The sequence below is a fragment of the Cavia porcellus genome, unplaced genomic scaffold (genome assembly GCF_034190915.1).
Source record: "Cavia porcellus strain 051 isolate PalLab524CR breed Dunkin Hartley unplaced genomic scaffold, mCavPor4.1 scaffold_155, whole genome shotgun sequence".
Classification (NCBI taxonomy): domain Eukaryota; kingdom Metazoa; phylum Chordata; class Mammalia; order Rodentia; family Caviidae; genus Cavia; species Cavia porcellus.
The window spans coordinates 152,374-178,506 of NW_026947638.1; the positions used below are offsets into that span (position 1 = coordinate 152,374).

The 26,133-nt window shown below is 32.1% G+C and overlaps 1 protein-coding gene across 14 annotated transcripts in view; it reads left to right on the forward strand.

Annotated features, from left to right (window-relative positions):
- The window catches only part of LOC101789162 (histone H1.8-like), a 109,595-nt gene that overhangs the window by 58,048 nt on the left and 25,414 nt on the right, over window positions 1-26,133 (forward strand). The window contains exons 8-9 of one of the 14 annotated variants that reach the window (XR_010046112.1): window positions 184-15,927; window positions 16,690-25,761. The exons of 12 other annotated variants lie outside the window; for them this stretch is intronic. The gene's annotated coding sequence lies outside the window, so the exon portion shown is untranslated. Of the gene's footprint in view, window positions 1-183; window positions 15,928-16,689; window positions 25,762-26,133 lie in introns of those variants that run through there. One more of the 14 variants, XR_010046122.1, reaches the window with a different exon arrangement.

Sequence of the window (26,133 nt, forward strand, 5' to 3'; positions counted from 1 at the left end):
TAGTAGACTATGTTATCTTTAATTTGGTACTGTTATGTAGTTTACAATTTTAGGCAAAAGTGTGATTTATTTATTGTTGAAGCTAATTAAATATAAATATAGTTAACACTACTATTTTGGATAAAAATTTTTATTAACTTTGTCACTGACTTGCATGATTCCTGGTTTTTATTACATTTCCAGTGTTTAGTAAACAATTTCTCTGAGCAATAAGATTAAAGATCAAGAACCCACCACACTTGCCTGATTCCTGGAGATCTGTGCTTTATGTTACTTTGGAGCTTTACCCAAGTGAGTTAGAAGGATCATCTCCACATCTTTGCTGGTATTCTGCCAACTGTTTCACAAGAAAAGGGTGAAACAGAAGGGGGATGGCACTGAGAGGAAAGGTGAGGTCAGAGGGACAAGCTGCAGGTGCAGTATGGAAATTACTCCAGGGTTCGCATCTTTTGGTTTTATGATTGTCTGTCAGTCAGTCAGGAAATATTAAAAAGTTCTTGGCATTTTAACGGATAACATTTTCTCTTATTTATCTAATGTTAGTGTATTTCATTAAAGCACCTTTTTATTGCTTTTGTCTTCTTTGCACATATGAGGGGTAATAATAGTTTCTTGTCATTGTCATGTTTAAAAATAAATACTTTGTGAAAAAAATGATAAAAATAAAACTATTTTTGGATACAAAATCCATTAAATAGTATATTAGTAATGTTATTTGTACCTAAGATATCCCAAGATAACTACTCTTTCAAATCTCATGTCTGTAATGCATATTATGTTTTATGATTTTAAATGTATTTATAAGCATAAAGATTGTATTTTTTGCTTGTACATTGTACATAAGTGGAAATCTGGTGTTTATTTCACTTTTTTCTTGAAATTTTCTTACATCATTGCATTTAAAAGTAATTTTCATATTACCATAAATGATTTTAATTTACTTATTTCCTAAATTATATTCAGAATTATACACTAATATATTATTTTTTATTTAAAGAAAAAAAGCAAAACCAGTGCAAGATAGATAACCATACTACTAATTTTTTGTTAGCTCATCAAACAATATTTGGTGCTGTCATTGTTTGATTGATCATTTTTTATGCTTTGATTTTATAACTTGAACAACTCCTTGTAAGATAACAATATATTCTTTTACGCAGTTTAGTTTTCCTAGGGTATACATACTATACATACATTCTATTTTATAGAATAGATTCAAGTTTCATATCAGTCAATACTGAATTATTTCCAGAGTATTTTTCTTCCTATATCCCTCATTACTATTGTCTGAAATATTGCACACATTCAGTTTAAAGTTTTGTATCTACAAACTTTCGTATTTTTCTTTGGGAGGACAGATATGAAATGTCTTTTCATATTAGAGCATAAACTTGTTATTAGGATTCAAGCATTAAAATTATTTTGGCTATTATTTCCTCTCTCAGTTACTATTTCTTCTGCTTTGTCTTTTTGAAAGACAAAATATGAATTTTAATTTACTTGTAGACATTATTTTCAAAAGTAACTTTTGTGTCTTTCTGTAATGTTTATATATACCTACATCTCTCTTTCTCTCTCTGTCTCTGTCTCTCTCTCTGTCTCTCTCTGTCTGTCTCTCTCTCTGTCTGTCTCTCTGTCTCTGTCTCTCTCTCTCTTTTTCCATTATGTACCATAACACGTTTCTAAAACTCAGCTGCTTTTCAGACACCATTCTTGAGGTTGTAAATGATTTGATTTTTATTTCACTGAAACTTAAAAATCCTGTTGCAAAAGTAGAGTGAACTTCTGATGAATTCTTTTGTATTTTAAATTCTACTGTGGATGTTTCAGTGGAGAATAAATTCTATTTCCCATTCGGAATCAAGTGGAGGGAAAAAGAGTAAGAAGAAATCAATGAGCACATGCTCACTCTATTAATTGTGAGAAAGATACCATATCAAACTAAAAATTTTCATAGGAGAGGTGGTGAGTAATAGGGCATTGTAGTTAGAAGGCAGAGTCCTGGAAACGAGAGTTAAGACCCTGTGGGTGAAAAAAAGTAGCTCGATACGTTCACTAGCTCTAGTGAAATAAGTAGCACAAAAGCTGCCCCACAGGGAAAGTTTTAACAGCTTTTCTTTTGTGTGTTTCACATCAGATTGACAAGAAAGTTTGTTTTAAATGTGTGAAGCATCATCTAGTAAATGTAAATAAATATGTGATTTTCATTTTGCAAACAGGTCAATCAAATCCTAATATATTATATGGATATTTTTCTATATCTAGATGAATTCTATCATTTAAAACATTACTATTGATAATGAAACATGGTAACATTCATGTTTAAAGTAACACTTTGATATTTAGACCTACAGTTTGATTTGAAGTGAATAATGTATAAGCCACAGATATTTTAAATGATGTTAATTTGATTATAATCAAAATCTTTGTTTATCTTTTTTGGGACAGGGCCTTGCTATGCAGTTCAGGCTGGCCTTGAAATCACCCTGTAGCCCAGGCTGGCCCCAAACACATAGGAATCCTCCTGCCTCAGCCTGCTACATGCTAGGGTTACAGGCAAGCACCACCACGTCCAGGTCAAAACATTTTTTAAACACAAGAAAATATATGCAACAGAATAATTTTATTACTCTTAAATATTCAAACTCATTCTTATTTTTCTACATCAAGGTCCTATCAACAGTCTTTACTTTGGTTGTTTCCTAAGTATTGGAAATGTATTCATTAAACCTAAAAGCAATTTTGAATGATTGACAGGTATATCTTCTCATGTAAAAATTTAAAATTGCAATTCAACTACCCTGACATTTCTTAAGTGCAGCATCATTAAGCTAAAATTATCTAGATCAACATTAAAAAATAAGTAATTAAAACATGTTTTAAACTAGAAATATTATGCAACTTAATGAAAGATATTTGCACTAAAGGCACTGTAAATAACTTTAAAATCTGTGTGAAATTAAGAGCACTCCAGGATTGAATTTGTGTATGTTTACCTTACTTAAATTTGATTTTGAATATATTTTAAAATTTTTTTCTCAACATTTTATCTTTATCAGCATGATTTTGTAGCACATAATGATCACATTCTTTGAAGGGAGTTGGTACAAATATAATTAACACATATTTTGAAATAGTTATGTGAAATATTTTAAAATATTGGTTTCTAACATTTTATATTATATTTCTTATTATATTTAATTAATTTAATTTAATCTTATTTAATTTAATTCTTATTATATTTTATATGTCTTATCAAATAATTTTCAGTATGAACTGTACATTCATGATCATGTTTATTAACTAAAATATATTGTACCAAATCATCAAAATTATACAAAGCCAACTGAATAAAATGTATTTTAAAATGAATAATTTTAATACATTTTCAAAACAAAAAGATCTAGTTTACTGATGAATCAAAAGTGGCAAATATGGCAATGATGATATAAAAGCATCAATCTATATAGGAAATACTGGTTTTTTTGTTTGTTTTTTTACTTCTAGGAGTTGAACTCATGACCTTGCACTTGCCAAGCAGACTGTGTGCTGCTGAGCTATATCCCCAGCCTGGGGATATTTGCTAAATCAGTGTAAAACTCAACTACAAAGAACATAGTGTACACTGTAAAGGCTTTGACCGCAGAGCATTAGTCATGCGTGTGGAAAGAATCCTTCAAGGGCTTTTGTTCACCTGTACCCACTCATTTTGTCACTTCCCATCCCATTTCTCATTTCACATGCTGCTTCTTCACTTGAGTCTAGTCTTTGTGAGAACTGCTTAAGTCAGTCAGAACCTTATGATGCTCAAGGAAACAGCTGTATTTAACGTAAGAATTACCTATTGAGTGACAGTAAGGACATCACAGGAAGAAATTCTATTACGTTTGTAGATATGATTTTAGTTTCAGAAAAATTTGAATCTGTAGATAAAGAATGAGCTGCACTTCACAGGAACAATACTAAGTAGGACACATTCCAGCAGTCTTTATAAAATCTCTTAATGTAGATGACTATTTAGGGAGGTGGAGCAATGACAAGGCATTGGGAAATATTCTTTGAGTTCGTAATTTTGTCACATTTATTATTATTATAATTTTATATGTATTCCTACATAGTGATTAAAGGGAAAAGACCTAACAAGAAGACAAGATCTGTGTCCCTTTGTAGGGAAGGTAAGATTTATAGGACAATGTTGGACAGCTTTGCATCAGATGTTTTCATATTGTTTATGGGAAAATGCTGCTCATGGCAACTAGAAAGCCACTAGTGCCAACCGATATACATCTTTTAATTTTTCATCTACTTGTTTAGAGGATTGTTCTTGTTGAAATTCACAATCTGACTTCAGTAGAGCAAATTATTTGCTGTCTTCAAATGTTTAAATCCACTACTCTTAAAGGAAGCAAGTAATAATCCCATGTGGATGCAGGTGAATCTAGTAGTGTTCATGATTGGTTCATTGTCTAGCACTGGGATTGGTGGTGTAAGAGCTGCCAGGGGTGGAGCCAGCACACTCTAACGGTAGGAAGAAGGTGTGTTTTCCTTCTTTTTCTGTTTGTTATTACTGTTTGTGGTGGTCATGAACTGCGAGCCTACCATGCCACTCTGCCTGGGAGCTAGCTCAGTATGCATTGAAACCCCCAAAACTGTAAGAAATAAACCTTCTCTTCTCAATTTTGGGTGTAAAGTATTTTGTCTCAACAATGAGGGAAAGGTAACTAAGACAGAATCTTAAATGTCCCCAAGTGCTCTATTGTTACAGATTGTGGAACTGTTGAGAGATGGCACAACTTTTATGTGGTATGTTGTTTTAACTTTTTCTTGGAAAATACCCAGAAGGAGAATAGCTGGTTAGAAATGAACCTCCTTTTGAGGAATCTCCACAGTGATTGGAGCAGTCTACACTCCCACCAACTGGGCATAAGGGTTCCTTTATCCCATAGCAATGCCAACATTTGTTATTGATTGATTTCTTCATGAAAACCATTCTTTTTGGAGTGAGATGAAATATCAGTGCTTTTTAAATTTGCATTTCTCAAATGACCAGTGATGTTGAATATTTTTTCATGTATTTACTTGCCATTTGTACTTCTTTATCTGAGATGTGTATATTCTTCTAAAATGCCTTTATTTGGATTACATCTTTGAATTTAGATATCATATTTTTTTTCAATTCTTTACATGTTCTAGATAGAAGTTTTTTGTCTGAGGGAAACTTAGATAATTTTTTTCCATTCTGTGTGTTTTCTTTTCACTGCATTGATTTTTTTGATGTGTAAAACTCTTTAATAAATTGAGATCCCAGTTGTTGATTCTTTGAAGTATTTCGTGTGCAGTTTACATTTTGTTCATCAAATCACTGCTTACCCGTCTTCAAGATTTCTATGTACATTGTCTTCCATTAGATTTAGTTTTTCTGTTTAATATTTAGATCTTTGATATATTTTGATTTTAATTCATTTCATGGTGATAGCATGTGTCTAGTTTTAGTGTTTGGCATGTAGAAAGCCAGTTTTTTCAGCACTATTTATTACAAAGCCTTTTGCCCAGTGACCATGTTTGACTCCTTTGCCAAAAATGAAGTGGCTGAATGTCTTTACAGTTCTGTACTCATCTTCTACTTTAGTATATTGTTCCTTATGTCTTTTTCCTTGCCAGTACCATACTGATTTTATTAGAGTCCCTTTGTAGTAGAATTTCAAATCTAGGATCGTGATGCCTCCTGCATTGCCTTTGTTTCTCAGGATTGGCTTTGCTATCCTAGATCTTTTCTGTTTCTAAATGATTTTTAGAAATGTTTTCTCTATATCTGTGAGGTATGCTAATGGTATTTTGATCAGAATTGCATTGCAATTTGTGTAACAGTTTTGGGAGTATGACCATATTTTCACAATATTGGGTCTTTCTATCCATGAGCAAAGCATACTGTAATTTGTAATTTGCAGTATACAGATTGTTTATGTACTTTCTTAGATTTATTCCAAGGTATTTCATTTTTTTGGATGCTATTGTGAAAGTGTTATTTCTACAATACTTCTCTCAGTCAATTTGGTTTTTGTGTACAGAAATGCTGTTACTTTTTGGTACTAACTTTGTTTCCAGCTATGCTACTGAATTTACTTATTTAGTCTACTCATTTGGTGGAGTTTTTGGGGTCTGCTATGTAGAGTATCATGCCATTTACAAATAATGATAATTTAACTTATTCTTTCCTATCTTTGTTTTATTTCTCTCTCTTGTCTACTGCTCTGGTTACTGTTACCAAAACTGTATTGAAGGAGTGGTGATATTGGATGACCTTCTCTTGTTCCTGACTTTATAGTGAAAGCTTCCAGTTTTTGTCTATTTTGTATGATATTGGCTATTGGTTTGTCATAGATGCTTTTTCTCATATCGAGGTAGAGACAGTTTATACTGGTTTTCTGTGGAGTTTTTATCATGAATGACTATTGGACTTTATCAAAAGCATTTTCTACATCTATTGCTATGACCATATGATTTTTGTCTTTGGCTCTTTTGATGTGGTGCATTATGTTTATTGGTTTGCATATACTGACCCATTCCTGGGATGAATCCTACTTGGTCATGATGTATAATCTTCTAAATGATTTGCTGCATTCTGTCTGCTATTTTATTGAGAATTTTTGCATCTATGTTCGTTAGGGAGATTGGCCTGTGGTTCTCCTGTTTGGTTGAGTTTTTCTCTGGTTTCAGTATCAGAATGGTGCTTGCCTCCAGGAATGGGGTAGGGAGTGTTGTTACCCTTTCAGTTTCATTACAGAGTTTGAAGAGTATTAACATTAAATCTTCTCTAAATTTCTTCTAGAATTCAGCCATAAATCTACAAGGATTTTTATTTGTTAGTAAGTTTTTAATTACATATTTGATTTCAGTAGTTGATAGTAGGTTATTCAAATTTTTTGTATCTTCTCGATTCAGCTTTGCTAACTGGTGAGTTTCTAGGAATCTATCCATTTCTTCTGTGTTTTCCAGCATGAGTAAAGGCCTTTAAAGTGATTAATGAAGATCTTCTGATTTTCCACATGATCTGTAGTGATTTCATCCTTTTAATTTCTCATTGCATACACTTGAGTTTTTTCTTATCTTTTCTTGATAACGTTGGCTAGGGTTTTACCAATTTTGTTGATTGTTTCAAAGAACCAACTCAATTAATTCTTTGTACTATTTTCTTAGTCTCAATTACATTAAGCTCTACTCTGATCTTTACAATTTCTTCCCTTCTATGAGCTTTGGTCTTGACTTGCAGATTGCTCATTTGTGCTGTTGTGTTTTCCTGAAATGAGAATTCACTGCCATATTTCCTTCTTAGGATTGCTTTCATCACATCCCACAGGTTTAAGTACGTTATATCTGCATTTTCATTTAACTGTAGATATTGTTCAATTTGTTCTTTAATTTTATCTGTGACACATTGGTTGTTCAAGAGGGGGTTATTTAATTTTCGTGTGTCTATGTAGTTTTTGTAGCTTCTTTGCCATTAGTTTCCAATTTCATTGCATTATGTTCAGATAATATGCATGGGATAATGTTAGTTCCTTTGCACTTGCTTAGGCATCTTCCATGGGTAGTACGTGTTCTATTTTGGAGAACGTCCCACGTGCAGCTGAAGAGAATGTGTATTCTGATGTTGTTGGGTGGAACCCTCTGTAAACATCTATTAAATCCATTTGTTAACAGGTTTGATTCATTTCTGCTATTTCTTTGCTGACATTCTGTCTTTTGATCTATCCCTTTGTGATAATGGGTTATTATGCCCCTGTTATCCTTGTGTTACTGCATATTTGATGTTTCCTGTCTATTGATACTTTTCTTGTATACTTGGGCACTCCCATGTTGGATGCATACATATTTAAGACTGTTACCCCTTCCTCTTGAAATTTTCCCCTAGCAAGTATGCAGTCACTTTCTCTATCTCAGTCGGTCATTTTTGGTTTTAAGTTCAGTTTATCTGTGAAGAGAGTATCTACCATTTCTTTTCTGAGTTCCTGTTGCATAGAGTACTGCTTTCAATATTTTGACTTTCAGAGCATGAATTTCTTTTTGAGTTAAATGTGTTTCTTGTATACATATCTTTGGATCTTGTTTCATAACCCATTCTGACAATTTTTTTTTTTGGATTAGTGAATTGAGGCCATTTACATTGATGATTATAACTGATAAAGTATTGGCCTAGTTTTTTTGTGTTTTTTTTTTTTTACTTGTTTTTCCCTTTTCTTTGTTTGTCTTGTCCAGTGGCTTCTTTCTATTTTTGTGGTCATTTTTATCTCTATCTAGTATGTCTTCCAGTAACCTTTCTAGGATTGTTTTGGCGGACATGAATTTCTTCATTTGTTCTTTGTCATGGAAATATCTTATGTCTCTTATTTTTGAAAGACACTTTTGTAGTTTATATCAATCTAGGCAGCAAGCTGTTTTAATTTGATTTTTAAGGACTCAAAAACCTTTACTGAGCTCTCCTTGACTTGAAGGTTTGTATTCAGAAGTCAGTGTGATTCAGAAATAAACTTTCCTTTATATGTGACCCGTATCTTTGGTCTAACAATTTTTACCATTCTGGGATTTTTGGGGGGCTGAATTTCTGGAATCTTGATGATTATATATTTGGGTGTATATTTATTTTGGTTATACCTTTTTGGGATTCTATATGCCTCAGTTACCTGTATTTCGGATTCTGTCACCATGCTTTGGCAATTTTCTGCTCTTATTCAAATAGTTTCTTTTTATATCACTTGTGTTGACTTCTGCTTTTTAATTGATATCTAATCAGTTTTACCTTACTTTTCTTTGTATCATCTTGGAGGTGTTGAACTGTTATTTCATGGTTCTCTGATATTTTTAAGAGATTTTTTTCATTTTTTATCAGTAGCTACAATTGTGTCTTCAGGATCTGAAAGTCTATCTTCATTTTTGTTCAAGCTATTTTGCCAGATTTCAATAGAATTTTAATTTCCTGGATATCTCTTTGTATCTGCTTCATGCATTTTATGTCTTATATTATTCCTTCAAAATGTCTATCATTTTCCTATGTGCATCTGTGTTCCTTTATTCATCTATGTCTTCTCTGAGGTAAAAAATTCCTTCATTAAGGTTGTCATTTGTTACATTAGCTTAGAGATTATTTCTGATCTGATTTTCTCTATAGCCTCATGGATTTGTTTCTTTACTTTACTTGGTGTTTTTACAAAAATTTAAATTATGTTTCTTCAATGTCTTCTATGTCAGTATCTCCTGTACTTGTTCCAGATGGGCTGGAGGTCTGAGACTGCATTTTGTTTTTTATATTGTCATTTTAGCTTCTTGGTTTATATTTCAATCATTTCAATCCCACTAGTTCTGTCAATCCTTTGTGTGTGTTTCAGTCAGTGTCATACTTTGGCTAATATTCACCTACTTGCTGAGCCCCACACTGTAGGAGACAGGCCAGTCACCTAAATTCCTCCTGCATGGTCAGTTGGGTTGGTCCTGGATTCTTCCTGAGCTAACCAGCCTAGGCATATTGATATGATACAAACTTTAGCCAATATTGTTGCTGCAGGTTCATACATTTCCAGGCCACTGGACTTGCCTGTCCATGGAGTACACTACAGCCGGGGTCCTACTGTGTTACAGGGGATCTTGCAGACCCAACCAGCTTCCCTTGGGTGGTGGGAAGGTTCACCTGCACTCTTCCAGCCCTCCAAAATCCTCCAGGTGGGGAAAGATGCTGCTGAGGCCTCTGCCAGCTGATCAAGTGTTCAGTATAAACCTCAAATCTCTATCTTCTTTATATTTTCAGCCTAAAATAATAAGAAAATTTCAACCAAAAAAGCAAATTTTAAAAGTGAACAAAACATAGAAAAATGTTCTAAGACAAGTGTTTTAAGTAGAAACAAATTATGTGCCTATAATGGACACTATAAAATAAGAATTTTTGTGAGAATGGCAATTCCCATTTTTCTTCATGATCTATCATGGTAGCCATGAGCATTAGCCTCTTGTGCTTCATGAGCATTTGAAATGCAACTAATACAGTTGAGGAATTGAGCTATAAATTTATTTAAATTTAATTTATTTCAATTCAAAATTCTTTACTAATCACCACTTTACAGTGGGCCCCCATGTACATGGTATCTACTTCATTACATTATATCTGGTGATGATGTTTTCTAATTTTCAACATTTTTAGTGTGATTGGCATTATATAACAAAGCATTTTACTGGATTATTTGCTGTTTCTTTATTAGAATTTCAGAAACACTGTTTATTTTACTTATATAGTATGCCTGCATTATATTACATGGTTCATTTTGCTTAAGGAAAAATGCATTATCTGGTGTGAACAATGATTATCATAAACTAAGCAAACCATGCACATTTTATATGCAAAAAGTATTCTAATTTAGAGACTTAAAACTAAATAATATTTTTACTATCTAAATTTGCAATGTTTTCTCTTGTAATTTTTTTTGCATTATTTTTCACAGCTTTTATGGATGAGGACAAAAGATGAACACTATTTAAATTATTAGAATATGAATGATTATATTAATTATTATTTCTATCCATGTACCATTTTAAAGAATGTTAAATGATATTATGTACAGAAAATATGACATTGTTTTAGCTGATAATAGCATGTTTTCCCCTCATACTTGTTTTAAAAGAAATTATTGGTACTTCAATCATTTTGTTTTTGACTCTTACTAGAAAGCCTAAATCATGTATTATTTCATTAATTTGTAATATTCATCTACTTCATGAAAATATATCTGTTTAATGATTTATTTTATTTTCTTTAATTTTTCTAGAAAATTGCAATTTCATAATATTCATTTTAATGCATTTGTTAACCAATGATATTTTTTTCATTCAAAATTCATCTCTGACTTTCTAGTTCATAATGATAAATAGGTCTATATACACTTAAACCCAGTTTCTACAGAATCAATGGTGAAATTAATGGCAAAGTAAAATATTTTGACCAAAGAATGAATTAGAATAAGAAATAAATTAGGTTCATTCTAGAAAGATAAAGAACGCTGACAGAGAGACATGGACCACTGAGCAGAAATGAGTACAATCAAGACACTATGACAGATGTTTATTCCCCTCTAATGGCACTTTTTTATGATATAAAGAGCCAGTTTACATATTCAATGCTTGGATGCTGGAATATATAAGTACAATTGATTTTTAATTGTTTTTGATTTGGCTGAATTTTCTTCATACTATTCTATTTGATGTTGTTTATCTTTCCCTACATATGGGGTCATCATTTTCTAAGATATGTGCTTTATTTTCTATTTCATATACTTGTCACTTTCTTTTTTTGCTTCACTTGCTACATTCTTCTGTAAAGATGGTAGAATAGAACAGGTGAGGTGAAGTGTAATTTCTTACTTTTCATAATTGAGCAAAGAGTACTTAATTGACCAACATATGGGTTTCTTCATGTGAGATTGATATCTTCTGATTACTGAGATTTTCCAATATTAGTAACTATTATATTACATTCCCAATAACAAAGAGACTCTACTCAATAATTTCTAGTGATGCTGATTATAATAAATATATATATATGTATAATCTTAAAAGCAAACTAAAACTAAAACTGTTTACAAACTTAGAATTCTAATGTGATAGGTATTACATTTACACCCCCCCCTTACTTTCTTTAATCATCAGAAACTTTGTACTTTTCATCTGTTCATAGATTAGATGTAGTTGTCACCTGTGGACATCAAGTGTGGAAGATCCTTGGAATTATGCTTTCCACCATTTGATCTCAATTCTGAGTTAGTAGACAAGTGGTGAAGATTCACTTCCTATGACCTCACTCTGCCAATTTCAACGGTGATTCTTTCTCAATAAGTCATTATAATGTGAATCTGGGAACAGTATCAGTTTCTGGTGTCCACTCCCTGGAAAGCTTTCATTTTCATTGATTAAGCAGTAAGGCTATAGTTTTTTCTAATTTTTTATTGGTACATTTAGTATACAGTGATAACATTCATCATAGGAAAGCTGAGCCTATATGTGTACCTCCTGCTGCTCCTTTTCTTCCTGTCCCCTCCCCTCCCTGCAGTCCCTCTTCTCTTCTTGATTTACAAGTTACATTTCCATTGTTTCCTTCTATTCTTTCTCTCTTGCCACTCCCAACCCCAGTGCCTTGTCCTCCTTCTCATGTGACCACTGTTTTCCCTTTTCCCAAAACCTGTTAACATTTTGATCCTTATTTAAACTTTTGGCTTCTCACACCACAAAAACCATGGAATATTTACAGCCCAGTAAGGACACAGTCAGCACTGGGTTGGGTTAGAAAGCAACTGACATTTTCCAGTAGCTTACTTTTAATGTCTAACTATGGAATCTCAACATGTTATGTATTTATTAAAGATGTTAAACGCTGACAATACTAGAAAAACATATTTTAAAATTTTAATTTTAATTAATAAATTGATGCTATAATCATTAATATCAAGAAATTGTTAACATTTTTAATTATCAGTGAATTAATACAGTCAAAAATTTCAAATTGCTTCTTAAATACTTGTAATATTATATAATTCTCAATGAATACAGTCAAAAATTTCAAATTGCTTAAATACTTGTAATATTATATTTTATACAGTAACATTAAACTGCTAGTCAATGAAACTATTTTCTTAGAAGTATCAGATAATTGGAAATCTGCATAATGTTTCTTTTATTTTAAAATCTGCATATCAATTTTTCTTTAAAATTTTGTTTGCTGGAGAATTAATAAGTAAGAACATGAATGAGTAGAATAGTATTTATGACATAATAGATGCAAAATGACACACAAAAATAATTCTCAAACTCATAAATGTATAATTAAAAAGTAATCATAGTACCTAAAGTAACTGTTTTGCTGTTTACTTATTTACTTTTTATTTTAAATCAGTTTTATTGCTGTATTTTATATATACATGATATCCACATTCATCATGGAGGAACTTGTACCTGTAAATGATGTTTTCTTTTCTTTGTACTGAGAATCAAACTCACACTTTCCAGGCAGGAGCTGTTAAACATGATACATCTTGACTCCTCTTTATGTTTGTATTTTTCTCTCTTCCCTTTCACTCCTTTTCCCCTGCTTATTTACAAAAGCTTTGTTTCTATTTTTCCCTCCTTTTCTCTTTTTGTCCTCTTCCTCTCCTCCATTTCCCCATCCCCCTTCCTAATTTTCACTTCAATTTGAACATTTTATTCCTATTTCACACTTTCTATTATACATTTTGGCCCTTATTTATACTTTCAGTTTCTCACACCAGAGGAAAAAAATTACACATGTGTGCACAATTTATTTCATTTAAGAGTATCATCTCAAGGTGCGTTCACGGATAGAGTATCATCTCAAAGTGCGTTCACGGATATAGAAATGTTTCAAATATCAGTCACATCCATTGTATAAAAAACTACATGTAGTTTATTCATTTATAGGCTGATAGGAAGCTGGGGTATTTCCAAGAATTAGCTATTATGAACTGTGCTCCTATAAACATGGGTGTGCATATATTGCTGTGGTATGATGCTTTTAATTCTTTTGGTAAGCAACCAACAAAGCCTAGTTTTAGTTTTTTGAAGGATCTCTCTGCTGGTTTTCATAATTGTTGCACCAGTCTATACTTTCAACAGGAACGGAGATGGTTTCCTTTTCCACATAGCCCCACCAGAATTTGCTATTTGTTGATTTCTGATTAGCAGCCATTTTTTCTAGAGTAAGATGGAACATCAATGTTATTGTAATTTGCATCTCTTGAATGACCACAACTGTCAATTTGTTTTGGTATATTTATTTGCAATTTCTAATTCTTCATCTGAGCAGTTATGTATTCATTCCAAATGTCCATTTCTGGAATGCATCATTAAATTTGCCAGGTCTGGGGCTGGGGATTTAGCTCAGCGACATAAGGGCCTGCCTTGCAAGCAGGCAGTAGTGAGTTCGATCCCCGGTACCGATAAAAAGGAAAATTATTTTTTTAAAAAATTTGCCAGGTCTGAACTTTTTAAATTCTTTACGTATTCTAGCTATCTAGCTAGTGCTTTATCTGGAATATTTTTCCACTCTCTGGTTTCTTCACACTCTGTTGGTTTCTTTTGTTGTGCAAAGATTTTTAATAAGATTAGATCCCTTTTGTAAGTTCTTTGTGATACTTTCTCTACAACATTCATAATGTCTTTTCCATATCATCATGAGTTCTATCTATTCGATGTTCTATTCAGTCTTCTAGCAGATTTCATGTTTCTGTTTTAATAATTAGGGATTTGATCCAGATCAATTTTAGTTTAGTGTATCATGAAAATATGGGTCTAGTTTTAATCTGTCAAGTGGAAAGCTAGTTTTTCCAGTATAATTTATTAAGTAGGTGTATTTTTTACAATGAAAGTGTTTGGCTCCTTTGTCAAAGATAAGGTGGCTGACTGTGTTTGGAATTGTTTCTGTATATGCTAGTGTGTTCCATTGATTTATGGGTCTGTTATTTCCCCATTACCATACTGTTTTGTCACTGTAGCTTGATAGTATAATTGAAGTCAAGGATTGTGATGCCATCCTACCTTGCCTTTGTTTCCACGAATGGGTTTTGCTTATCACTTCAGCTTCCAAATGAATTTTAGCATTGTTTCCTCCAAATCTGTAATGTATGATATTGATATTTTGACCAAGACTGCATTAAATCTGTAAATCATTTTTACAGGATGGCCATTTTCATTGTATGTGTTCTTTCTTCCCAAGAACAAGGAAAATCTTTCCATTTTTTTCATATCATCTTCAGTCTCTTTTTTTTCTGAGTACTGTATGTTTCAATGTAAAGTATTTTACTTCTTTCCTTACATTGAAACTTAAATATTTAAATTTTTTGGATGCAATTTTGAAAGGTGTTATTTCCATAATTTTCCTCTCAGTGAGTATCCTATTCATATATAGGGATGTTTTTGATTTTTGCATGTTGACTTTCTTTGCAACTACAGTAGTGAATTTTTTATTAAATTTGGAATTATTTTGGTACTGTTTATGGGGTCTTCTATGTAGAGTATCATGTCAATCACAATACTCACAATTTAACTTCTTCTTTTCCTATCCTTATTCCTTTTAATTTTTTCTCTTGTCTAGTTGTTCCAGTTAATGCTTCCAGAACTATATTAAACAGGATTCCTGGCAGTGGACACCCTTGTCTTGTTCCTCATTTCACAGGAATTCTTTCAGTTCTTGACCATTCAGTATGCTGTTGGTTTGGCTGTTGGTTTCTCATAGATCTCATAAATGTTGTATCAGATAAAGATTATCTATACCAACTTTTTGTTGTTTTTCCCATGTTTGCATATTTGACTTGTCAAATGCTTTTTATGCATGTGTTGAGATGATCATGCCATTTTTGTCCTTAGCTGTGTTAATATTGTGTATTAAATTCATTAATATACTTATTTTCAACCATCCTGCATCCATTGGATGATCCTTGCTTGTTCTGTGTAATCTTGATGATTTGCTGTATTCTGTTTGCCAATATCTTATGAGGATTTTTACATCTATATTCATTTGGAAGATTTGCCCGTATCTCTGTTTCTTCATTAGGTCCTTTACTGGTTTTGGTTTCATGGTGATGCTTATTTCCAGGAATGAATTTGGGAGAGTAGATTCACTTTGAATTTCATTAAAGAGTTGCATGTCTCTGAAATGTTATTTAATTTGCATGTTTTTAAGTAGTTTTATTGGTTTCTTTTGCCAGTGATTGCCAATTTCATTGCACTATGATCAGACAATATGCATGGAATAACTTCAGTTCCTTTAAATTTACTCAAGCTTGTTTTATGAACCAATATATGTTCTCTTTTAGAGAAAGTTCTGAATGCATCTGAAAAAATATGTATTCTGATGTTGTGGGATACAACACTCTGCAGGTATCACTTAAATTCACTTTTTCAAAAATTTGATGCATTTTTGAGAGTTTGTTGATCTTTTTGGTCTAGTTTATATCTGACTATAGAGCATTGAGTCCCCCCATTACAATTGCATTAGTGCTTATCTGATTTTTCATGTATTTAATATTCATTTTTTATAGTTGAGTACACTGGCATTTGGGTTTAAATTGAGATGACTGCTGTAATTTTGGTGGGCTTTCCTTTGTAAGTGAATTGTTTCTTTATGTATGAACTTTTAATATTCCATTCCTGTGTTGAATTCCTGGAATCCTTACTGTTATACACCTTCGGGTAGATTTATATATATATATATATATATATCTTGGGTAACTGGAGTTGTATGTGTCTCAGTTATCTGTTTGTAAAATTCTTTTTACATGCTCAACAAGTTTCTGCCATTACTTCTTTGGATACATTTTTATATTATTTGTGCTGTCTTCTGTTTTATCACTGACTCAGTCAATCTTAAGTTATTTTTCTTTGCATCATCTAGCAAATGTTGTATTGATATATTCACAGCCCTTTGCTATTTTTAAGAACCCTTTATTTTCATGACCATGATATAATCCTGTCTTCCAGATCTGATACTCTGTCCTGATAATGGTTCATTCTGCTACACATATTTCAATCCTGGATATCTGTTTGAATCTGTTTCATGGATTACATTTCTTTCTTATGTTGGGATTTTATGGCTTGCTTCATTTTCCTAAGCTCCTCTATTTTTTTCTTTCTCTTTTCTAGATTCACTAATCATGACCTTTATTATGGTCATCATCTCTGAAGTGAAACTGAGTTATTCACCAGGCACAGCAGTTTGCAGCATCCATTGTTCCATTCTGCTGGTGTGTTTCTCTTTGGAGCTCTCTGTAGTCACCAGTAGTCAATGTACCTCTACAGATTTGAGCCACCCCTCCCACACTACAGCTCAGAGAGAAAGTGCCACTCCTCACTTCCCATGTCTGCACTTGGTCCCTCTCCTTTCTCTCTCTGCGGGCCCTAATTCTCACCTTAGATACTTGCTCAGTCCTGGGAAGCCACTTCTCTCTTCTTCCCCTTGCGCTCTTCTAGCATCTGGATTCCAAATATCAGAGAAGATGTGTCACCATCCTCCTGCCATCCCAGAAGGCCTCTTGCTTCTTTAATCCTATATTAAACTAAACTATAACACAATTCATAAACTACTTTCTTTGTTTTCAGAATAGTCAAATACTCACAGGTGCATTTATTTTAATATCTTATAGATTTGTGGATTTATCATCATTACTTTTGAAGCTTAAAGTTTGTAATATGTATATTAGTAATAAATGGTAGACTTTTTAAGTTCTTATCTATCAGCGGTGTGGTGGGGGTAATGCAAGAACAACTTTTATACAAAACATCAGAACATTTAGCACTCCTTTTAGTGGTTTATAACCCTGGTTTTAATGATCTTTGCAACACGCTGCAAACAAATTGATAGCACATTAACTTTAGTGTGGTAAGATAACTTCATTTGATAACAGACACAATGAGAACATACGTCATGGGAGACTTTCACTAAGTGAAATATAAATAATTTTGAAAAATAGTATTATTTTCACAGAAATGTAGGATGATTTTATAGTGGCAAACTTATTTAACTTATTTCTGGTTTTCTTAGCCATTTACATACCATATAATAAGGTACATTTAAGTGCTAGTGTAACTCATAATTTTCATGGAATCACATCATATATTTTTCATGCAATACAAGCAAATCTTTATTATCCAGTTTTTATTGATACCAATGCATTGCTTTTATAATACCACTTCTGTTCTAAATATATTTCTTTATAATAGTTAAAATGTGCTTTAAAATGTGGAATATCCATTTAGCTTTAATATTTTTTAATTGAAAGTATGTGAAATATAAAATAACAAAATGGAATATATCTTTGAAATTGTCCTTTTTCTTTCTTAACATAAAAAGCACTCAAATGAAAACTATTGATTATCTAAATAGCTTTAAGAACATATTAAAACACAAAAATCTAGAGGAATATATAAATAATGACAACTATTTTGCAAAGTTGTAAATTTGATGGCAAGTTTTAGATTTTATTGGGTAATTCTTTTTGAATGAATGGATAAAAGCATGCATATATTAAACAATTTAAGAACATTATTACAGAACTCTTTTGTATTATATATCTAATTCCTTAAAACTGTTGCAAATGTTTTCAAACATGCATTAGCACAATATGATTTAAAGTAACATAGGGCTATAAGTTTAAATATTTCTAAATTATTATATGTATGTCTAATTGTATAATTCTTATAAATAAAAACCAAAAACCAAACAAACACCTTTTGAGGAGAATACATCCAAGCTTCCTTCTTTCACTTTCTCTTCCTTTACTCGGCCTATTCTCTGTCTTATTTCTTCTCACCAGTCTGCCATCTCTTGTCTTTCACTGGAATGTGTGAAGCTTGTACTTTGTGTGTGAGCTTTCCACTAGTGCTCAGATATTCTCACTAGTCATACACCATGGATGGAACAGTTCTAGAGGTGAATCTACAGATCTCTCACTTCCACATAAAAACTTTCTTAGCCCTGCTATGCAAAATTAAGACTTGCTATTTCAACCACACATATTAAAGTGTCCGGTCTAGTTCTCCATATTATCTATTTTCCCTTTAAATATTGAAAATTTTACCATGATATTTTTTCATACCATTTATTTTGCTTTTATGCACAGTGATATTTGCTTGTTATTCACCTTTATTGCTTATCTTTTTGTCTGATCTGAACGTAAGTCTGTAGAAGAAGGTTTAATATGAAACAGAATAGCAGAAATATCAAATAAAGTATCTGTAACATAATGACACTCAGATAACTGTCAAGTGAATAACAATAAATCCAAGAGAAACATAAGTTACAGTTAAAGTTTATATTCAATAGTAAGTAATGAAATTGTCATTATAGACTAGGATTTTCTTATATTAAGGACCTGATGTGACTGAACTAAGCAGTATACCACATCAAACATCCTCACTAATACTGAATATATTTTCAGACTCAGATGAACAGGCTTCCTGTGCATTCATTTTTAATGGCAGTAATATTATGAAAAATCTACATATTTGGAAAACTGTAGGTGCACAAGCCATCCATTTCAATGTATTTTGCACTATCAGTTGAGCAACTAGATGTTTTCTTTCATCAAATAGAAGTTATCAAACACTTGAATCATGGATCAACAGATATTTTCTGTGGAAACAATTCCATAGTTTATTTGGAGATGTCCAATCTATTTCAATTCTATTTATGGCAGATATGAAGAAAAATCTTTTTGATATACATTTCAAAAATACCATTCCTATATTATAATATACTATAATATTCATATATTACTGTATTGATATGGTAGTGAAAAAAGAAATTTTTGAGCATAAGACTTAAAATAGGATGATGTAGTCAGAAATTTGTAAGCATTTTAATTGAATGAGTTCTGTTAGTATTTGCAATGGAAGATCAAGTGATTTATCTTTGTAGCAGATGCATCTTGAGTTTTTCAACATGAGAAGATGAGGAATGGATAGGCAGAGCTGATACAAATACAGTACTCTTGACAAATTTTTTCATTTACACTGCATGTATTTATATCTGAGAGGTTTTATGGGTGCCTTTTTGCCAAATATGAACATGCTAATTAGAATTAAACTGTAAAGAACATTTTTTGAAAGGTAAATTCAATACATTTTATGTAAAATAAATTCTAATAAAAATATAAAAGGTCTGCTTATAATTGAAAAAATAGTTACATGCCTGAAATTAACTGAATAAATTGATATCAAAATTAAGAAAACTGCTGATTTTAAAACTATCAGATGTAGAGCTATAAATACATATAGTTTATTATTTGCTTTACTGGGTGCTTCTCATGTGATTTAATGTATATTTAATTTGAAAAATTGACTTGATTAAGTGATATATTACAGTATTATGTTTATTTATTAACAGAAAATATGTTTACTATAAACTATTAGTTTCATTTCTAGGAATCAAATTGTTTTTTAAATTGCTTCTGTTTTGCTGTTTGTCATATCTGAAGCAATGTAATAAATTTTTCATACATTATTTTTAATACTTTAGCCAATATATTGCAAATGAAATAGAGCATATTTCTGTAATTCTTAAATTATATAAAGAGAATATATATACTTTTAAGCTTCCCATTCATTGCTTATATAAATCCATTTTACATATATAATAAAACATTCCATTTAAAATAATTTTCTGATTAAGCCTGATATTATGAAACATGAGTGAAAAACAAAGAAAATTTACAATGTTGTATTAAGTGAAAGATATAAAAATGCTGATAAAAATATGGAGAAAAATGAATTTTTATTTGATGATTTTAATTAGTATAGGTACTCAGGAAAATAGTAGAATGTTACCTAACAAAAAAAATTTTAATACTGGTACTACCATATGATCCACCATACTCATTCATGGGTACACATCCAATGGAAATGAAATCTTTAGAAACCTAACCTTTCATGCTTATTATAGCATTATTGATGAGTCAAAAAACACAGTCATATAGGCTGCCTATGAAACAGAGAAGAGATAAAGAAGTTGTGGTTAATATTGAAAGCAGAATTTTTCCACCACAGAAAGAATGCAATGCAGTCATTCACAGCAACGTGACAATTAGAGAAAATTAATTATCCTAAGTGAAATGTCAGTCAGAGTAAGACAATGTCTCATGTTCTTATTCATTTGTATAAGATAAAAATTCAGTGGAGTAGAAAATAAAGTGATAGTCATAAGGGACAAAAAGGTTAAGGGATGAGAACTACAGATAGATTAGATAATGCATGCCAAAATACAATTAAATATGAGCAACTAGTTCTGGTGTAGGATAACACACGGGATAACTTTAGGAGATAATTTATGCTTTACTTTTAAAAAACTGAATATGAGAGCCCAAAGTTTCCCAATACACATAAAATATAAATATGTTAGGAAATGACAATCCTTAGTGCCCTGAGTTTCATCATTACATATTTTACACATCAAATTATTTTATACATAAAAATAGTTATGCTTCAATGGATTTCATTTATATGTATAAGCTGTATGTACCAATACAATAAAAATGAAAAAATTGAAAATTCAGAAAAATAAGATATAAAATTAATGTACATGGCAATAGGATTGCAAAAACAACTAATAAAAATGAACTCACTCCGTGAGTTAATGCCTGTAAACCAAGCAGTTGAGCAGGCTAAGACAGGCCTTTCATAGGTAACTCAGTGAGATTTTTATCTCAAAGTAAAAATGAATGCACAAAGCTAGGGTAGGGACATAGGTAACTGCAAATTCATTGTGACACACACAAACGTGTGCATGTGCACACACAAGCACAAACACCCTCCAAAGCATCAAGAATAAAGATACAAGACATAAGAAGCTAAAAAGAAACAATAGCACTACATTGCTCTTGAAAAGCAGTGCAAATAAGAAAACAGAGAAGTATCTTTATGTACTAAGAAATAAAGACAGTGAATGTTCCATTGTATTCAAAAACAGTGTTTTGTAAAAAATAGGTAAAATAAAAGCTTTTTGTGAAATAAAAAGCTGAAAAATTAGTCAATGAAATGAATTTAAATGAAAGATTTGCTGCTCACTGTGAAATGGAGAAAAATGAAATGATTGGAATATCCAAGAAATATAAAACAATTCATAAAGAAATAAGAAGTATAATTAAATATCAGAGACTAAAACTAGAACAGAGAAGAAGAAATACTTGAAGTAACAATAAACAATTATTTTCAAAATCAATGTAAGAAAACAAACCATAAGTCTAATTAATTCAGAGTTGCAAAAAATAAATACCAAAAAAAGAATAGCAAAACATGTAATCAGGTCAATTTTAACTTCCTGGAGGGAGAGACACACACATACACACATGCACATCTCAAAAGAAATTAAACCAGATAAAAAACATTTCCACTAAGAAATAAAGAAAATACATCAAAATTTTTTACATTTAAGCATGCTAAAACATACATCAAAATTAGTAGTGCTAAAATAAAAAGATACATCAAAACAACACCCAGTATCCATCAAAGTTGTCTTTTGTCAGTAGCAGATCTGACTTCTAAATACATTAAATTTTTCATAATAAAGAAAACTTCTGGTGAATGAATGTAAAATATGAATTTATTTTTAACTTTTAATTGATCTAATAGATAATTATTTGAAATAAGAGCAAAAATGTATTTTGTGATATTAAATATGAAAAAGTCAAATCAATATATTGTAATGAATGAAAAACTATTATGTCTTCACTAGCAATGTAGCACTGTAGTACAAATTGGAAGAGGACTTAAGATTTCGGTCATAGACTTAATGTGCATTGTCCACACTAGGGCAAACATTAACACAAAATTTTAATAAAAATGTGTAAGGCTTGTACCCATATATTTGTCATATTAAAAGTTCCACTAAAATAAGGGAATCTAAAAGTACAGAAAATAAAAAGAAAATAAAAATCCTCAATAATAGAAAACAGACAGTGTAGCTTTTGTCTGCCTGGGTGTTGGTTTGTTTGAACAGTGTCACACTAAGTCATTCAGTTGCTCAGGCTGTGCCCTAGGTTGTGATCTCCTTGCTTAGCCTTCCAGTGTGTTGAGATTACAGGAAAACACCACCACAGTCAGGTAGATATAATAGATTTTACTCAGATAGGACCTATATTTGTAATCACTTGAAATATAATGTTCTAAACATACAAGTCAAAAACAGAGATTTTTAATTGGAGAAACATACCACCTAAAAGACAACTTAGATATCCAGACTCATGTAGATTAAAAATGAAGAGATAGTGATAATTGTTTCACTCAGACACTAAAGCAATCTACTCTGGCTATACTAATTTCACCTAAAGTAAATTTCAGGAGGAGAATAATTTTTAGATGTAAAAAGAGTCAAAAGATAACAATAAAAAGGATCAGTCTTTCAAGAAGACAGAGCAATCATGAGGTTATGTGCATCTCACAGAAACATGCCCAAGTATGAAGACAAAAAGCAATAAGACTGCCGGGAGAAATAAACAAATCTGAAGTTACAAGTGGAGGTGTCAACAGTTCTCATGCCATAATTGATAGACTCAGCAGGCAGAAAATCAATAAGAGTACAGTGACATCAAATCTTGCAATTAAATCTACTGGATCTAATTGACACTTGTAGACTGGCTTATCCAACAGCAGCAGACGACACATTTGTCTCAAGTTCGCATAGAACATTTCCTAAGGGGGGGAAAAACACTTCTGGACCACAAAATACACCTAAACTAATTTAAAAGAACAGAAATCTTATGAAGTGTCTTCTTGGAACACAATGATCTAAAACTAGAGATCAATAAAAGAAACATAACTGGAAAAATAAAAAATATTTGGATTAATCAGCATACTTTTCAGTAGACCAAGAGTAAGTGAAGTCTCCAGAGATAAAATTAGAGAACAAATTTAGTATATGGCAAATGTCTATTTTTATTAGTTTTATAATTATTCCATAAACCCAAAATTATTTTTAAAATAAAGGTATTAATTAGTTGACGATATTACTTGGTGGTAGAGCTATTGCTTAACATGCATGGGTAAAATCACCAGAACTACCAAAAAGTACAAAAAAAAATGTTTTTAAAAGTAAATCTAGTCAATACAACAATAAAGTTGTAATAATATAATAAAGAATATTTTAAAAGAAATAGAGGAAAAATAAAAGGACAAATACAAAAAACCAAAATAATAAAAAGTTACATTAATAGATAAATGAAAGCAACCTGAAAGTTATAAGAAAGAATTTTTTAGAGTAACACAGAAAAAGTAGGATTCAACTGTTTTTCCTGTCTCTCTCTTTTTTTACATTGCTATTCAAATCTATTAAGAATTCTCTTGTCTTAAAAAAAATGAAAGAGAGAGAGAGAAAAAGAAAAAAGAAAAACAAATAGGAAAAGAAAAGAAATGAAACCAAAAGAAAAACCAACCAAGCCTAGGATCTTGAAGTAGCTAATTAGGATTGTAACCACATAGTATCTGGTTGGTTCCTTTTTGATGAGTTGGTACAGGCTAGAGCTAAGTACAAAAGTTTATGAATGCTTTGAAAGAGTAACAAAGTGCAAAGAGGATGACTGCAGGAAGGTGCCCAGAGGAGACACCGAGCACTGACAGCTTCAAAGAGCCTCAGCCACCTGCACCTCCTGGAGACAGAGGTGTCCCGTGCCGAGGTGGGTCTGGGCCTAGCTGTGCAATGGGGCAGCTGAGTGGAGAGGTGCTTGTGTCCCCTGCAGCAGAGTTCCATAGTGTGTTTAGTGTTCTTCTGCAAACTGAAATGAGGAGTCGATTTTTCTGGCTGAAATTTATACTGAAGACTGGTCCCAGACCTTGTTAACCTGGGACAGTGGGGTCCTCACAGCTCCCACAGGCAGCCGGCTCAGAATCCGGCCCGGGGACTTCTCACGCTCCAGGGGACGGCTGGGAGATTTGTCCCTCTGCAGCTCTGTTCGCCCCTCACGGTAGCGGTGGGGTGTGCTTGGCTCCCGGGGGTGGCTGGGGTTTTCAGGTGGTGCTGGGCTGGAGGCCACATGCTTGGTGATGTGCTCATTGTACGTTGGGAGGCCTCGCTTGTTGGGGCTGCTGCGGGAGGTGGAGGGGACCTGGTGGTGCTCAGTGCCGGTCTCCTTCACAAGGTTTCCTTTGCAGCAAATAACCCTTAATTTATCCTGGTATGAGGAGGCCAGGTAAATCGCTCCCGAGGAAATTGCAGGGCCCAGGTAGCTTGGGTTTGGGATTTCCAAATAGGCTCGGGCAGGAGTCCCCAGTGAGCAACGTGCCTGGATCTCAATGACAAGTGAGTTGAAGTGGGTCCTGTCTCTCTTTATTCCCTCTGTATATGTAATTAAAATTAAGTTAAAACCATAAACATATCTAAATAACAATGGAGAAACAAAGCTAATACTAATCAATACCTAATAATACTGGCATATGAACATACAGCAACGCAGATTTGGAAAAAATAATGCTACTACAGATAAGGAAGGTTATTTTATAATTAAAAAGTTTTAATTTATAGATGGTACACGTAAATACAAAATAACTTTGCATCTGCTAACAAAGGTTCAAAACCAACAACAACATATGATAGTAATACAAGTGGAAAACATGGTGCCAGCCATACATTTCTTTCAACTGATAACAGAATAAATATACAATAATTTAGCTAGGAGTTAAAATTTTAAATAATATTATCAATTAATTTGACTAATTACAATTACATAAGTTTGATCAAAGTTAGAAGAAAACATTTTTAAGTTTACTCAAAAAGTTTGCAAGGGTAGATCATATTTTAGGTTGTGACACAATGCCCATAAATTATAAAGATATGTGAAACATGTAGATTGTCCTCTGATTAAAATCAAACAATAGTAGGAAGGAATATAAATCTGAGAACACAGGCTGGAATTTATTTCACTGTAGCATGCACCACATAGTGCCTTTAACCACGGATTCAATCCCCAGCATGGCATAGAGAAAAAAGGAAAGAAAGTAAAACACCCACATACACGGAAAGCAATTAACAAAATTACAGTAACCATGATCAAAGCAATGAGAAAAGTTAAAAATGCAATTAAAAATTAGTTATAACTGGGTAAAATGAAAATAAAATTACCCAAACAATTGTTGTCATGCATTTGAGAAAATACTCATAGAAAACTGAATAGCAATTAATGTTCTTTTAGGAAATCTCCTATCATAGATGTAAACCTACTGCAAAAGAAACTTGAAACAGAAAAATCTAAATATATGTACACAGTAAAGAAATATTATAAAATAGTACATTAAAAGGAAAAAAACCAACAAAATCAACAGCTATTTCCTTGTATTGTAGTGTGTAGTTGTTAGACCTCTATGCAGATTATTTTTTTTCAAAGGAGAAAACATAAATATGAGTAATACAAAGACAGTGTTATAGGTTGCATAAACATAGATATAAATGAGAATTGTACAGCCAAGTTCATAGGAATATAATGAGTCTTGGTTACTTTAGAGGTTGGATGGGAGAACCACTTGAGCCCAGTGTTGGAATCCATGTTGCACAAAATAGTGAGATACCAATTTGAGGGAAAAATTTAGCAAAAAGAAAAAAAATCA